General features: G+C 42.5%; 1 protein-coding gene across 1 annotated transcript in view; it reads right to left on the reverse strand.

Annotated features, from left to right (window-relative positions):
- The window catches only part of ANKFN1 (ankyrin repeat and fibronectin type III domain containing 1), a gene marked incomplete at its 3' end in the record, with an annotated part of 350,672 nt that overhangs the window by 141,807 nt on the left and 191,123 nt on the right, over nt 1-17,742 (reverse strand). The window contains exon 3 of the mRNA XM_079797013.1: nt 7,975-8,109. The remainder of the gene's footprint in view (nt 1-7,974; nt 8,110-17,742) is intronic.

Raw genomic sequence — 17,742 nt, forward strand, 5'->3', positions numbered from 1 at the left:
CTATTTGAAGAAATAATGACAGAAAACTTCCCCTACCTTGTGAAAGAAATAGACTTACAAGTCCAGGAAGCGTGGAGAACCCTAAACAAGAGGAATCCAAAGAGGACCACACCAAGACACATCATAATTAAAATACCAAGGGCAAAAGACAGAATCTTAAAAGCAGCAAGAGAAAAACAGTTAGTTACCTACAAGGGAGTACCCACACAACTGTCATCGGGCCAGAAGGGAGTGGCAAGAAATATTCAAAGTGATGAATAGCAAGAACCTACAACCAACATTTCTCTACCCAGCAAAGCTATCATTTAGAATTGAAGGTCAGATAAAGAGCTTCACAGACAAGAAAAAGCTAAAGGAGTTCACCACCACCAAACCAGTATTATATTGGAATGCTGAAGGGTATTCTTTAAGAAGAGGAAGAAGAAAAAGGTAAAGATAAAAAAGTATGAACAACAAAGTGACAACAAATACATATCTATCAACAAGTGAATCTAAAAATCAAATGAATAAAAAATCTGATGAACAGAACAAACTGGTGAATGTAATAGAATCGGGCATGGAAAGGGAGCGGGCTGACAATTCTGGGGGTGGGGAAAAGGGATGGGGGGGTACGGGAAGAGATTGGACAAAGAGCTTACATCTATGGACGAGGACAGTGAGGCGGGGGGGAGACAAGGGCCTGGGGTGGGATGGGAACTGGGTGGAGGGGAGCTATGGGTGAAAAAAGAGGAACATCTATAATAATCTGAACAATGAAGATTAATTTTTAAAAAACTGCGGTATATCTATGCAATGGAATACTATGCTGCTGTAAAAAAGAAGGAACTCTTAACAATTTGCAACAGCATGGATGGACCTGGAGAGCATTATGCTAAGCGAAATAAGCCAATTGGAGAAAGATAAATATCACATAATCTCACTCATTTGTGGAATATAATGAACAAAATAAACTGGTGAACAAAAATAGATCCAGAGACACAGAAGCATCAAACAGACTGTTCAACCTCAGATGGAAGGTGCGGGGGGTGGGGGTGGGGTAAGAGAGCAACCAAAGGACTTGTATGCATGCATATAAGCATAATCCATGGACACAGACATGGGGGGGGGGGATTGGGGGGGATGGTGAGGGCATGTTCTGGGGGGTGAGAGTGGCTGGGGAGAGGTCAATGGGGAAAAAAGGAGACATGTAATGCTTTAAACAATAAAGAATTTTTTTTTAAAAAGAACTAGTATTGTTAAGTTGTTAATTCTTTCAAATTGAGAGTCAATGCAATTTCAATCAAAATTCTAGCAGGATTTTTTTTTTTTAATTACCGTATTTTCTGGCATATAATACGACTTTTTAACCCAGGAAAATCTTCTATATGCCCAGTCATCTTATACGCCAGAAAATATGGTAAGCTGATTTTAAAATTTTTATAAAAATAGGAAGTATCTAACATTTTTAGTCAAAACAACTTTGGGGGAAAAAAAGAACAAAGTTGAAGACTTGCATTACCTAACTTCAAGACCAGCTTTAAAGCTATAGAGATCAAGACGTGCTATATTGGTGTAAAGATAGCAATAGAGATAAAGACAGTGACATAAAGTTAGATGAATGAAACAGAGCCCAGAAATAGCCTGCACATAGATGATCCATTGGTTTTTGACAGAGGTGTCAAGGTAATTCAATAGGGAAAAATAAATTTTTCAACAAGTAGTGGTGGAACATTAGGAAATTTATATGCAACCCTCTCCTCATTCCCCCTCCCCCCAAAAAAAATCCTCAACCACTACCTTACATCATGTATAAAAATTAATTTGAAATGAAAATAACTGCAAAAGCTAAAACTATACAACTTCTAGGAAAAACATAGAATACCTTTGTGAACTTGAATAAGAATGATGTCTTAGAGGAGGCACAAAAAGCATAAATTAGAAAATAAATAAATAGGACTTTACGAAAATTAAGTATTTTGTTCTTTGATCTCAGCTACCCTGTTGGAAGACTTGAATACACCTGGAGCCAAGCTGTAAGGAAAGAGTGATAGTATCCTGGAGCAGCAGTCGCCAACCTTTCGGACCTCACAGACCACCAGTGGTCCAAGGACCACCGGTTGGCGACCGCTGTCTGGAGAATTCAAGTCCAAAATGGCAACATAACCTGTGGAGTGTGGAGCCTCCTCAGGTTTACTTCCAAACCACCTGGTCCGTGGGCCTTGGCTGCTTGCTCAGATAGAAAGCAAGCCTCGGCTGCTGCCCTCATCCTTTCTCCTACCACCACCAGCTAGCTGTTCAAGTGACTAAAAAATGGCCTCCATCATGATTGTGGTGACAGTAGCTCTGACCCAGCCAGACCCATGGAGGGAGGCTCCCGCTTCACTAATGGCTACCCTGAGGGACTAGGTAACATGATCTAGAAATGGGAAAAACTGGACCAATAAGAGACAGGAGACTGGAAGTAGCCAAGAGGTAATTCTTCATTCCTCTCCTGTGGACTGTTTTGAGGGCTTCTTGGAAGCAATTACATACGGACAACCAGATGTGTTTGCTTGTGAAGACTTGCTAATTCATTGCACTTAAGCCTATACTTATTTTTCCTCCTTCCTTCACTCATTTCCCCTTTTCCTTCACTCCTGATGCCCTGAAGTTGTATATCCCTATAACCAATAGAACATTCGCAATCAGCTTTGCCTCTGGCTTTGTTTTCACAGGCTAAGATAAATCTAATAAAACCATTTGAGAAAGTCAGATAATTACTATATCTCATTTTACAAACAAGGAAACTGAGGTTCAGGGGGATTAGGTAACATGTCCAAGATCTTATAGGTAGTAAATAGAGGAGGCAGGATTTGAACTCTGACTTCAAAGCCCATGCTCTCAGCAACTCTGATGTTATTCTGCCTGAGGGTCTTGCTGTCTGTCAGTTTCTTCTTCTAGACCTTGATTCTGAAGACAAGATCTTGCCCTCATGAGTTCTGGCATGTCCAAGGTCCCTGTTTCATAGAGATTACTTGTGGAACTTTCTCATTGCATCTGTACTGTGGAAAATGATCTGAGCCAGTTTGGAGGAGGAGCTGTTGTAAGACAAAGCATATTAAAAACAGGAGATCTGGGCACTTCTGACAGCTGGGTAGACAGATACATTCAGTGAAGGAGACATTCTGACTGGGACAAGATTGCTTTTCAGGCTGTGGTATGAACTAGGGACCTTCAGACTTCAACCTGCCTGTGACTACACAGAAAAGAAAGCACGACTCCTCCATCTAACTCCCCCCTGCTGTTAATATGACAGATATGTCTTTGATTGCTAGAGGGTGGCCAATGCTATTACACTGATATACAACAGGTGGAAGCATCCTTTCAGGTTCCTGTGCATTTAAAAATATTATGTATTCAGTTATTCAGTGACAACTTTTGAAAAGTCACTGACTTCACAGCAAGAAAACTAGATTTTGAAGTTTGAAAGCATGTTTATAAGGAAGAAAGTAGAAAGAATTAATACTGACTTTATAGGTCAATAAACTCTTATGGATGTTCTACTTTGTAACTTACATATCCTATATAGACCCTGGGGATTCAAAGGTGAATGAGATAGGATTCCTCATAGTATGACAAACTGTCTTAGTTTGCCCAGGACTGAGGGGATTCCCAGAATGCAGAACTTATAGTGCAAAAACTGGGAAAGTCCTGGACAAATTGAAACAAATTGATTACGCAACCTTGCCCCAGGAGCTCATAGGATAAAGGGGAAGACAGTTATTCAAGTGTCGCTATGAAATAGTGTGACATGTACAATTATGGAGTAACTAGAGGCCCGGTGCACAAAATTTGTGCACTGGGGTGTGGGGGTGGTCCCTCAGCCCAGCCTGCCCCCTCTCACAGTCCCGGAGCCCTCAGCGGATATCCTACTGACGGCTTAAGTAGGGAGTCCTACTGACGGCTCCCATGGGGAGCGGGCCTAAGCCATGGTCTGACCTCCCTCTGTGGGAGGTGATCGGGCTGATCAGGGGAAGGCACCACCCCCATCACCCTGTGGCTGCTGCCACTGTCAGCCACCGCAGCCGCCAAGGTGTTTTCATCAATGCGGACTCCAGTCCCTTCACCACGAAAAAATGACAACTTTCTTTAGGCATTTTCAAGATGTGTCTTTCATAGGATATGACATTTCTTTTTTTTTATCCTCACCTGAGGATATGTTTCCATTGATTTTTAGAGAGCATGGAAGAGAGAGGGAAAGACAGAGAGAAACATCAATGTGAGAGGGACACTTCGATTGGTTGCCTCCTGCATGAGCCCCTGACCTGGGCCTCGGCCAGGGAGGAGCCTGCAACCTAGGTACATGCTCTTGATCAGAATCGAACCCAGACCCTGTGGTCAGCAGGCCAAGGCTCTATCCACTGAGCCAAACTGGCTAGGGCAGGATATGACATTTCTTAGCCCCTCCAGTAGCAGAACTTCCTTGTTTCCTCCAGGAGTGAGGTGGAAAAACCCTAGATCACCTTCTTGGATTCTTATTACCCAAATTACCAAGAACATTGCGAGTGGCAGCATACAGGGAGCTTAGCCAATGAGCAGTCAGAAAAGGTGTTTCCTCTGCAGCTCACACGCAAAGGCCCCCCCTGTGTGTGTCCGCTGGGGTGGGGGTATGCTCTGAGCCGCACCAGTTGTGACTGTAAAGGCGTCCCGGACAAATTTGCCTATTACCTCTTTATATATATAGATAATAATAGCTTTTAATCTATAGCACTCTATGTGAGCCAGGAACTATTTAGAATAATGCCTTTATGTGTATTGGCTCCCAGCATCCCATTATAGCCCTGTGAAGGAAGGACTACTGTTATCTCCATTTTACATAGTTAGAAATTGAGGCATGGTAGAGGGCAGATTTGGGATTCAAACCCCAGGAAATATGGGTCTAGGTCTGAGATGTTAACCTTTAAACACTGCTCTCAAATGCCTAAGGCAAAGAAGTAGCACGTAGGGATGAGTGATTAACTTTGTGGGTAACAGAGCTGGTTATGGGAGAAGGGGGTGTGAGGAAATGAGTTAGAGAAGGTGGTCCCTGAGCAGGATTTGGAATAGGAAGTGAGGAATCAATTAGCAGGAAGGAAAGAAAAAGGCATCCAGGTACAACATCTTAGGTGAGGACATAGAGATGTGAAATGCCATTGTGTGGCTGGTAGGTCAGTGTCCACAGTGGTGCGTTTCATCCACCATTCCAAGACCTTGGGAAAGCAGCCTGGAGAGGTCGCAGGGCCTGGCCATCAAACTTTGTATGAATGAATAATATAGACTTCCGCCGGTTCACAAAAGGGAAGCACTAGGGAACTTTAAGCAAAATCTGAGATAATCATTTTCAGAGAATTACTCTGATAGCACCTGGTGGGTTATTTGAACGGGAGGTGGGTATAGTGGAACCAGTGATGTTTCAGCCAAGTATGAAGCTCTTGAAGCTCCTGTGACTTCAAATGCAGCATATGACAATGGGGATAGAGAGGGTGGAACAGATTTTTAAAAAGGAAAGAAGCAAAAAGGACCAAATTTGGTTAGTGATTGAATGGAGGGGCTAAAGGAGTCAGGGAATCTGAAAATAACTTCTGTGAGTTTTGCTTGGTTGACAGGTGCATAATGTTCCACCAATAATTGAAAGTGGGGGGGAGAATATAGGAGGCAGAGAGGATTTAAAAGGGGAAAGATAGTGAGTTCAGCTTTCCCTAGTGGGACTCTCATTTAGATGGTATTGTCTAATCCAAGTATTCCATAAAAAGAAGGAGTTTGCTTGTTCTACAGGCTACTTAGTTTTCTGATTAAGAGTGAAACAATTATGAGGGTAGTTCTTGGAGAAAGTTATGAAATAAATAGGAAGCAATATAATTAATATAATATTAATGCAACATTGGGTTTCCGCTGAGATGGAAACATTTTAATACATTCATTTATGGTAAGGCATCAGTGGCTTAATTATTTTTCTCCTAAGAATATTTGTACTTTATAAAAGACAGCAGTACTTAAGTGAATTCCTGATGAAAGAATTTCGGGTACCTTAATCCTAGAAATGGGGCAATTTCTTCCTCTCATTCATTCTCTCTCTCTCTCTCTCTCTCTCTCTCTCTCTCTCTCTCTCTTTCTCTCTCTCTCTCATGCTGTCTAGAACTCTTCAAATCATAGTGCATTTATATCTGTAATTCCATGTATAAGGGTATGGGGGTAATTTGAACAACTGAAAGTAGTCATAAGTTCTAGACATGAATTCTACTCATTTATGAACTAAGCCCCAGATATTTGCATGTTTGTTGCAAAACATTTAAGATCTTTTGGATCTTGGCATCATGAGGATAGAAAATCAGTTATTATTGATCAATATTGAAAAATTATCTACATGACTTATTTGTTTGAATTTGAAGCTATTTTAATGCTATTTTCCAGCTCTGTTCTCCCCTTCTAATCCTTTACGTGTGATCATGCTTCTTTCAGTGTGCTGTATATCCCTTGCATGGGGAAGGGGCATGCCTCTCCTCTTCCCCACATACCCACTCATCTGTGGGTTTCTGATGCATGGTCTCAGTGTGTATACAATGGTCTTGGTTATCTGTTGCACGCTTTAACAAGAAAGCTTTTAAGAAGCATCTCATGGATACATTAATTGAGGTTAGCATGTCTTCTTTGAAACTATTAGGAATGGAGGTCCAGGGAGAATAAGACCATCTTCCAAAGACACAGGCTGCTATCCTGACATCTCTAGCCACTAGAAAACTATCTCCTTCCTGTTAGAATGTCAAAGCATGGGAGAATTACCCTGCTCTTGTGATGGAGTGGCCTGAGGTTACTTTCTACTAGGCAAAACATCACCCATCTCTCAGATTTCCTAGCTTTGGTTTTTATTTAGAGAAGCATGCTGCTCACTGTTCCAACATTATCCATCTTTGTCAGCATCCAATACCACAACTTCATCGAATGGCCAGTGATATATTGCAGATAGAGTGCACCAAAGACATTAAACCATGTATGACATTTATATGGACTCTGAGCCCACCAGAGATGGATTGATGCTGCCATAAAGTCTTGTAGTAGCCAAGCAAACAAAAGACTAAGGAGATGTGGTGGTGGTGGTAGGAAAGCAATAGCTTTCTCCATTCAGACTCCTCTCTATAGAGGTTGGCTTACATCTGACTTAGGAAATGAAGAGGATCAAGTGAAAATAGGGGTTTGGGGGGCCCCAAATAGGAAAAAACAACCTTGATTATCAGTGGTACTTCTAGCAGCCTTGGCTGGGCTAATGACCAGCACAGGTAATGGGACACTTGGAACAACCCACTTCGAACCTAGTACACACTGGCTACCATATATGTTCATGGATTGAAGAAAGGATTTAAGGAACATGGGTGCAGAAGTGCAGTAGGTCAAGGGAGGCTTGGCATGCAGCATGTCCACTGTATCCCCTTGGCAGGTATCCTCAACATCACAGTCAGTATGTCATTTATGGGCAAGCTGACCCAGGATGGACAGAAGGCTGCCTTCTACTCTGTCCTGGCTGCAAGCTGCATTAAAGATAGCAGTATGTCTGGGTTTGTACCCACGATTATCAGCATGATGGGATCCATCTTTACCTGATCCAACAGGTATTTTGTAGGTACTCAGGCATCCGCTTAGAAAATGATCTTATGCAACGAGAGAGTAATTTATTTTTCATAGCTAATGCTAATCGGTTATGCAAGCACATAATGTCTTTAAGCTTGCTGCAAACAAAATGCTCAGTGATCAGAAGTGGGGGCTTCCTCACCCCCAACCTTGCCTCTCCACATGGACGTGTGTGCAGTGATATGGACCACTCTGTGCTCATGTGCATTCTTCATGGACCACCTGCAGCTAAGTTCAGAAGATGCAAATTTTTTATACCATGAAACCGCAGCAACATATACACATTTAAAAATTAACCAGTGACTAAGAAAGCCCACATTCACATGGAGAAAGACAACAATAAATTTGACTTACCAGTTTAGGTTGTTCGAGGCAGCAGAGGAGCAAGTTGCTGGTGATTGTCCAGTGCTTTCATTCAATAAATCACATTGACTTTGCCTTCTCCTGTGGCTCAGCCTCTGCACAAAGCAAGCGAACCTCCTTCCTATTCTGTGTAAGGAATAAAATGTGAACAGGATCACTACAGGCAAGAGCTGAAGTCCATGATCACTAAGCTACACTTAGTGCGAAATGAAAGAGCAAATGATGCACAGAGAGAGGAGGGGAGAGGGAGACAGCTTGGCTCAGAAACTAAATGTATTTCGGGACTGCAGCCTCGGGAAGGCTTGATTTCTCAAGCTCTTGTGCATGTAGTAAAAGGATGACATGCCTCCAGTGTGTCTTAGCCTATTGTATCTGGGTGGTTCTTTAGGAACAGAATGCAGGGACAACAAGCTTCATGGCAAATAAGACTGAGTAGGAACCAGCTGTCACTCAAGGATGAGCTGTGGGGCAGCGAGGCAGCCAGTTTGCTTTGCACTACATCAATTGCAGGGAAAGAAATACCGGCTGGCTTTTGAGAGCCTGTCCAGCAATCGGACTGAAAATGAACTGCAGCTCTCTGGGGCCAGTCACCCCCTTATTCGCACAGCTGCCAGACTAGAAGCACCCAAGTGGCAGCCAAACCCCCACCTCAAGGCCCCTGTGCAATCCTTGACCAGCTCCCGCAGAAGCAAGGGACAGCTTAAGAAAGCTCCTAGTCCAGTCAGGGCTATTCAACCAAGCTCGACCTTTTGTCTGAGCAGGTTCTGAGCAAGTAGTCCGCAGACAGGGGGCGTAGGATATGGAGAGCCTCAGTATGGAGAGGAAGATTCCAGCGCTTCCTACAGGCAAGCCACCTATGGGTGCACCTGGCTCCTTTCACAGCAGTACGCGTTACATGACTAAAAAGACAGAATGAATTTCCTAGAAAGCCACTAATGTAGGCATTTTTTAATGTTTCTCTCTAAAGTAAAATGGCAAGAGACTTTCACAGGCTGCTTATTGTGTTAGGGAGACATTGCAGATTGAGAGCACATATGAATACTCCCCTCCCCCTCCCCCACCACGTCCCTAGCAACAGCTTTAAGACTTTCTAAAGCTCTATTCAGATCATCTCTCTCTGCCAAATGAAAGCTTAGCTGCTGGGATGACTTCAGAAATAATATTGGACCCTTCTATTAGGTAGCGACTCTGGGCTGTTATTTATACCTGGAGTGGAATCAACTCCCCAACTTTGAATGTGACTCTGTGGATAATCAGTTTCTTGGTTATAAACAGGAGGGTGGAGCACTCATCTTTGTCCTGGTTAACTAATTAGAATCCTGGGCATGGCAGGCTGTATTCCTGAAATCTCCCCTTTTCTAGGGATAGCATCTCACCTGGCAGCTCACTGGTCCCCGCCAGGCGCTGTTCTGGAATCTGAGCAAGACCGAGTGACTCCTAAAACCCCACGTCCAAAGGAAGGGCTCAGGTTAGCTTTTCACAGGGTCTTACTTTTTTTCCCATTAGAAAGGCAACATCTTCCTCTCAAACACTTTTCTCTCTCTCTTTCTCTCCTTGGACTTATTCAGCATTGCTACAAATGATCAAATTTGGGACTATTCATGCCCTTGAGGTTCAGAAGGCTGTTTTTTGTTGTTTTTTTTTAACCCCCCATCAAGAGTTAAGGAGGAGTCAGGCTACACTTTCTCAGCTTAGCCTAATGATCACCAGGTAACACTTTACCCTTTTCTGTAAAAAACCTTTGACTTTAATGCAGATTTACTTAAAAGCCATCTGCTGGGGTAAGGCAGGTGACTGAGTAATTCTTCTAAGGTAAGGGGCAGCCTCACAGGGGTCAGGAGTTCATTATACTCTGCAAACCTAAGGGGACGATGCTCCCTGTAATTGCTTGTTGGAGCAAATGCTCAAGTCTGAGTCATTTTATAAGCCCTCATCCTTTGCAAAGAGATCCATCCATTCATGCATCCGTCCATTCATTCATTCATCCACTCTTCAGAAATTAAGTATTTACTAGGTTAAGATACACTGAGCCAAATACTTTAATGTTACCAAAAGCCTATTGATGAAATATAAACTCTGTGATATATTCTAGCAAAATTCTTCATAACCTGGCTCTGCCTACCTCTTGCCTAATTTCTTGCTGCCCCTCTTACTTAACCTCCATGCTGTCTCTTTGAATGCCTTTCAATTCCTTGGATACACCATACTCCCCTAACTCTAAATTTCCGAATATGAGATTCTTCTTCCTGAATGCTCTGTTCCTTTTGTCCAACTAACTCAAGTGCAGTCTTGGAGTCTTGGCTTAAACATCACCTCTCAGGGATATTTTCCTAGCCCTTGGGCTGTGACGTTCCCTGCTTTGGGGTCCTACAGCACCTTATACCTCCCCATCATTATTTTGTTGCAACAAAATACTGTAAGAGTTTTTTTGACACTGTAAGAGTTCAAGTGCAAAGTCCCTCATTCACAGCTCTGTTTCCATGCCTCGCAGAGTTCCTGGCACACAGAACGCATTCAATAAATATTTAATGACTGTTTTGTTGAAGTGCTTAGCATGTATTTGTTGAATGAACCAACCACCTCAAAGAATAAATGGAGTCTGAGAATTGAAAGGAACCCTAAAGTTCACTGAGTACATCTAATTTCTCTTGCCAAGTGGCCATCCGTTGGAGGCTTGCCTGGTCTGATTATTCCTCCTTGATTAACCATACTGATTACACACTTGCTTGTCCCCCACCTCCCAGCACTTTTACAGCATGTTCTTGTTTTTTGTTCTCCAGCTGTTTCCTGGAGTCTGTCTCATTTCTTACAAACTGATTTTCTCCACAATTCCTAGCATAAGCCTGCAATTATTTGATGCTTGATTCATTCGACAGCAAACATTTGAACAGGGAGTTAAGTGATCAGAGACTTGCTTTAGGAAGATGACTCTGGTATTAGGGAAAGATGGGTTCATTGGCCAGAGGGAGACAGGACTCTAATAATGACCAGAGCAGAGAGAGGATTTAAAAGCAGCCTTGCCTTTTCTTCCCCTCTACTCCCCCCCCCCATCACCCCACCCTCCATATCATAACACCAGTGTTCTCCTTTGGAACATTGAGAATGTTTGTTCCATACCCAGCACTTCCACTTCACCTAGTTCCACCCCCCACAATTAGTTTACTTGCTTAGGTTCTTCCTGAACATGTCTCACTGACTATAGCTCCCCCGAAGAGAAGGCTTGCTTTTTAATTATTTTGTATCTTCCTCCTCCAGCCCTTAGAGTTTGTATCATGCAGATAGTAAGTGCTCAGTAAATAACAAGAAAGAAAAGCACTTGATGAAGCACTATGGTGAGGAGTGGGTACACAGAGGAATGAGGCACCTTTTCAAAGGTAAAAGAGATCCATTTCATGAGAGAGATGCAACTTACAGTACAGGACAGAATGAAATAAGTGCCATAAAAAGTATGAGCAGTGTGCTGAGGGAGCACAAAAAACGAATTCCTTCTGGGACGGTTAGGAGAGCTGCACAGAGGTGGTTGCATCTGAACTGGATGTGGAGGAATGAAGTCCTCCAGGGGTTGAAAAGAGGGAATGGAATAATGCAGAGTTCCTGGAATATTTGGGAAAGGACAGTGGTCCAGTTGAGATGGAGAAAATGGTGATGGGGATGGTGAGGCTACTGGAATCTAGATTCCAAAAGTGGGCAGGGGCTAGGCTGGGGAGCGCTCAGATGCTCTGCTGAAGAGTTCAGACTTTATCCTGTAGGTGACCGGTGTTTGAGCAGAAGTCACTATAGCTGATTAGATCTCTCTGTCCTAGCCACTGTGGACCATGAACTGAAGTGGTGAGAACCTGGAAGCAGGAAGACCTTGATGGTGAGGGCATGTAGAAATGTAAATTAGGAGGTGAACATGGGAGGTGGTCTATGGTGCAGGTGAGAGCAGGGGAGGAAATGAGAAAGAAGCTGACTTGTAAAGTTTTAACCTGCGTGATGGCAGATGATGGTGACATCGATAGGTCCCAGTAAACAAACAGAGATCATTTAGGCAGCCATGTCATGGTCTATACACCTTTTGAAGACAGATAAAAGAGCAGGAGGCTGAGCCCTGGAGACACGTGCATGTGCCTAATCTGCTTTGAGGAAGCCATTTAGTAGTGGCTGAAGAAGTCATTTCAGGCTGTGACAGATGAACTACCTCAAGAAATACGCAGGGCCATAGGCAGGGGGGCGGGTGTGGTTTCCTTAGAAAGGAGACTCCTGGATTAAATGTGAGGGTTTGCAGTTTCTCACCTTGGAACTGTTTAGCTCACGGGAAAGAAGCCTAGTTTGAGATGGGGTTTGAGCTTGAGTCCTCAAGCTGCCCCTCACCAGCTATGTGACCTTGGGCAAATGACTGTCTATCCTGAGGTCTCAGTTTTCCCACTTGTAAGATGAGGGAGTTGGGCCAGTGAAATTCAAAGGTTCCTTTTATTTTACTGTCCTCTGATTTGTGAAGTGCAACATTCAGAATTTCAGAAGACCTGTGATATTAGGCCAAAGCCCACCAACGACTAATGTTCGCCCTCTCCTGCAAAGTCATGCCCATATTTTGAGACTGTCCATATATCATTGCAAATGCATGTCTGCCCTGCGGTTATTTCCATGTGGTTTGTTTGTAAGACATAAATTTAAATTGATCACTTTTTGATGACCATTTTCTAACAATTTTTCACTTTTTTTTTTCAGGAAAGATTTTTTTCTTAGGGGTTACCTTTTCATTGGAGTCTCAAAATTAAATTATGGGAAGAAAGCGGCAATCCCTTACTGTGGTCAGCAGAGTCTGGCCAGCCTACTTCCGCTCCCTAATCTCCTGACCTTCCTTAGGGCGCGGCTGCTCCGTAAGGGCTCTGATTCTTTTTTCAAAAATAAAATGTGCTACTTATTGAAAGCTGCTAAAAAGAAGACAAAAAATAGGAAAAGAAAACTATAACACCCCAGGGTGTATCTGAATATGCTTATTATGTGTGAAGTTGTTAGTAATGAATGTGAAACTCTTCCTCCTCCTCCCTCTCCATTTCTAAGCCCCAAAGAAAAAAGAAAAAGGGGTTGGGGAGGGCATGGGCTATTCAGTCCCAAAGCAGACCTTTTCAAAAGGTGCAGTCTGTTCATGGGCAGGGTATTTCTTGATTATTTTGTTTAAAGCACCAGTTGACCTTTCAAACTAAAAGTAAAGGTCCCAAAATATCCGGAGAAACCCTCTTTTGGATTTCCCCCCCTCTAAGTCTTGGAGACTAGACTCATGACATTCATAAAGACTCTTCGAAAAGAGATGGTTTGCACGACTGCTGGCGTGATTTGATGACAGAGTGTTTACGGACCATGTGAGACTTTCCAGCGGTGCATTTTTGAGAAATGGAATTCTCTTAAGGAGCTTACAAACACTTCACTGACGGCTTTCCAAGAACGGCCTCACACCGCCTCTCGGCAGCCTCTCGCTGCAGCACCGATGTGATAATCAGGGTCCCTGTTTCTGAAAAGTCTTCTTGTTCTGCCTGCCACCCTCCTTTCAGTCATCATTAGAATTCTCAAGCTATGAATCCCCTATTGTCTGTGCGAGCCTGGGATCCCCCACACCATGCCGAGGGAGGAATGTGAACCTCCTAGGTCTGGCTCTAAGTCTCAACCTTCTCCAGCAGGTCACAAAGCCCCATTTATACACAGCTCCAAAGTTTTATCATAATTCTTTATCTGCTCAGCCCCATATATCCTCTAGGGCAGTCAGGAGACATTTGGTAATGAAGCCCATTTATCCTCATTTTCTCAATTGGCACACTTAAAGTTCTAATATTTATGTTCACACTGTCCTAATTTTGTACGTCAAAGCGTGCTACACGAGACAAGTAGCATTGCTGAAAGGTAACTGAACAGCACAGAACAGTGCACCAGAGTCTGATCTGTGCTGTGGTTTGTCATATTATCTACCAGTCATGACATCACAAATCATTACTTGTAATGGCCCTGTGGAAAAATAATCACAAATGTTGCCACTTATCAAACACCTCCTGTGTGCTGTGCAGCTATATCACTGAGCTCTCACACCCTACAAAGAAGAGTATCCACTTTTTATTGATGAGGGAGCTAAGGTTCAGAGAGATGAATTAACTTGTTTATGTTCACTAAGGGCCCGAGCTGAGACTCAAACCCAAATCTCTGTCTGCAAAGCTCAAGACATTTGTGCCACTATCCTTTGCCTCTTACCAGAAATACAATTTGTGAATTGTTATAAATTACTATAAAATACATATTTTTCATTACAAGCATACGAAGAACTATGAACTTAGGGCTGTTAAAATGTTTTGGCCAACACAGAGATCCGCCCTGATAAGCATTAACAATCTCTGGGCAGAGTAAGAATTTGTGGCATATATTTCACCTATCAATAGGTGGCAGTATTCACCTAAATCTCTCCAGGAGGAATTAGCACAGGTCACTTCTCCTTACAGCCATCCCCAAGGCCATCTACATTCTTTGATGCACTGGGTTTTATCATAAAGAATAGCACTTACAATAAATGGGTTGCTAACTGGATCTTGATTGTGCCTCTGTGTAGTGAGAATTGGACTGAGGAAGTGTGGGGGAGGAGGATGAGCCATTGAAGAGATGTTGGGATGACATTCATTTTGGCCATTTTCCTGGGGAGGACTTTCTTCTGCAGTTCAAAACCCAAGATGATTTTTGCATCTTCACTTTAAGAAAGTCAGATTTCTCAAATAACTTAAAATGAAATTATTAATGCTTAGGATTTGAACATTCATACACTCATAATTCAGAGGAAAAGTCTACTCAGATCAGAACAATAAAGCAATTGGCAGACTGCGTGGTTTCAACATAGTGTCAAAACCCTTTGTACAAGTAACCATCAAACCGTATGAATCTTTACCAGGAACCATGAAAACTGAAGTCAAAGTGGTCAAGCTGATGAATTGAAATACTGAAGGATAAATGACTGCTGAGTTTTCAGCAGACTCTTCCTCCTCTGCCTCCTATTCCTATGTATTCTCTTCTCTTTTTTTTGTGAAAAAATTTAATATAAAAAATATCATTAAATGTATTAGCACAGAATCTATTTTCTAGCCTCCAATAAAAGTCTGTCTAGGAGGATATACTTTCATAAAGTCAAGAAAGCAGATGCAGTGGTAGATACAAGGATAAGCTGAAAGATTCGTAGATCTATCTTAATGTTGACCTTCCCATTTTCATTTGGGATACTTGGTATTGGTCCTTACCAATGATGACCAAGAAGCACTTAGAAATCAGATCAGATGGGGAGTCCTAACTCTCAGACCTAAGAAGTGGACTCAAGTAAGATTCTTAGGAGACCAGTTTCTCTCAAAAGAATTTAGATGGGTGAAGGTAGAAGTCTTTGGAGATTGCAATATTAATGTTCCCTTTTATGCTCCCAATAGAAGGAGCATCTTCTCTTCTCTCATTGTAGAATTTGCAACTTCCTTAGAGCAATGTGGGGCTCCAATTTCCTTACTGGATTGAGATCTCCATGAGGGCAGGACTCAGGTCTTGCCAACCTTTGACTCTGCCTCTCAGCTCAAGGATTGGAGTCCGTGCATAGTAGATGATGTTCAATAAGTGTATGCTTTAAATTAGTACAACATAATTACTTCTCATATGAATTAAAGAGAACTCAGAGGGATGTATTTTATACTTTGGTTCCTAGGTTTAAAGAAAAATTGCAGCTTAGATATTGGATACTACAGACAGGTCACATTTCTTGCTCTCATCTAGTTCTTCCACTTTAGCACAGCATTGCCAAAGGCCACCCACCCCTGGGACCATTATTTAACTGCTTTTACATCCTTGGAAAGGCCACCTTGTTTTGTAGGATGCCTTGGCCATATGAAGGTTAAATGCAGAGGCAGGCAAAAAAGCTGTTACAAGGGACATCCAGTGACCCACATCTAGTGTATCATTCCAATCACTCAGGTTTCCTGCCTGTGTGGTTTGGAGACCTAACCTGCATTAGAAAGCCGAACACTACAATGCTGTTTCCTAATGGTAGCTATCATTGTTTCCCATATTAGGGCAAAGGTAAGCACATTCATCTTCAAAAGCTTGCAAAATTACTTTCAACCCGTTAGGCATATCAGGAGATATAGCCATGCTCAGGAAATGAATTACCCAGCTGAATATCACAGGCATAATGAAGTTGTTAGCAGCAACAGTGCAAGTGTAGATTGTCTGATTATGTGCTGACTGTGCTGGCTATTCAGGGACACACCAGGAAGGAAATTGTTGTCATAGTTTCCACCATATTCTCTGTCCCATCCTCAGCCATGGTGATAAACCTAGTATCCCTAGAAGCACACAGAAAACAACAATAACAACAAACCAGAAAGAGCATCCTCTTATCCCTACCATGCCTGGTGTCTCTTCCATCCTATGGTTCAAATCTGTCATTTTTTTTAAATGACCATGACAACAAGGAGGGTAAGTTGAGATTATAGTCCTCCAAACATTTCACAATGGGCTTCCTTGGCCTTTATTAACTTCAAAATAAGCAGCTGTCCAGCAAGCAAGCTTTAACTACGTGGGTGGATTTTACACCTTCCCTATGAGTCAGAGAAGAAGACAGGCTGAGCCAATTCTTTTGGCAGAATAATCTGAGTAAGTGACATGTAGTGTCTCTTGACATCAACTAGAATCTTCTCAAAATTCTCCTGGCTTTAAAACAATACTTTTAGCTTTCTGTCCTTTAATTGAGGGGGTCAAACTGGATCTTGAAGGCCACTTCCAGCTCTAACATGGTGGCATCAAAAGGCTACAAGAACACTTAGCTCAGAGAAGAGTATCTCTGTTACAAAGACAAGATGTTCTATTTCCACCCAGCTAATTGGTTTGTATTGGAAATTTCTGATACTTCAGAACCAGCATATGTGACTTTTCTTTCCTTAGAGTGCATGGAAATCTACTTGAAACATGTGCTATTTATCAGGAACGTTTGTTTTTTAAAAAAACACACACAAAAAACTAATGTAGACGTGCCTTACTCATTATCAGACTGGATAAAGCCAACAAGATGTTTCCTGTAGTGGGACTGGTTTTTTTCTTCACGCTTACCACAGTGCATGGGAGCATTGGTGCTTTGATTACCCAAGTAGCCCCACTGGGTGGGTAGTGATTTGCATGAGTAATCTGGGTAGTGTTGGTGGTCAGTCAAGACATAGAGTACATTCTCCTCTTTCCACTCTCATTTTTTTTCCCCTCCTGAGTACCAGCCAAACTGAATTTTCATAAACTCTGCGAGGGGTTTGAGTCTAAGTCCAAGTTAAATTCTAGGCCCTAAGACTAAATTTCAGAAAAGGTGCTGTCATCATCGGTTAACTGATGAGTAAATAAATCTCTAAAGAGGCCTTCCATATTTCCCAGGTTTTCTTTTTCCATTAACTTTGTGGCCGAGAGTCCCTTAGATGACATTTGTGTGGCGGGCTTGGGATCCAGTCTCCTGCCAAATGCTCACCTTCCTACCTCTGCAATTGGACCAATGGTTTAATCTCCGTAACTTCATGACATCAAATCTTAATACGGAAGAGAGAATTATTTGTAATTAATCACAGTGAGAATTCAGCATGCCAAGGTAAAGGGCATGTGAGGAAGCTACTTGCATTGGCACAATCAGACATAATCATGGAGACCTGTGCCTGTGTGATAGGACCCGGCAGTTATAAAGGCAGTCTACCTTGTCGCTTCAACATTGAACTGCAAATGCCATTTTACCCATTA

The sequence above is a fragment of the Cnephaeus nilssonii genome, assembly GCF_951640355.1.
Source record: "Cnephaeus nilssonii genome assembly, chromosome: 19".
In the NCBI taxonomy this organism is placed as follows: domain Eukaryota; kingdom Metazoa; phylum Chordata; class Mammalia; order Chiroptera; family Vespertilionidae; genus Cnephaeus; species Cnephaeus nilssonii.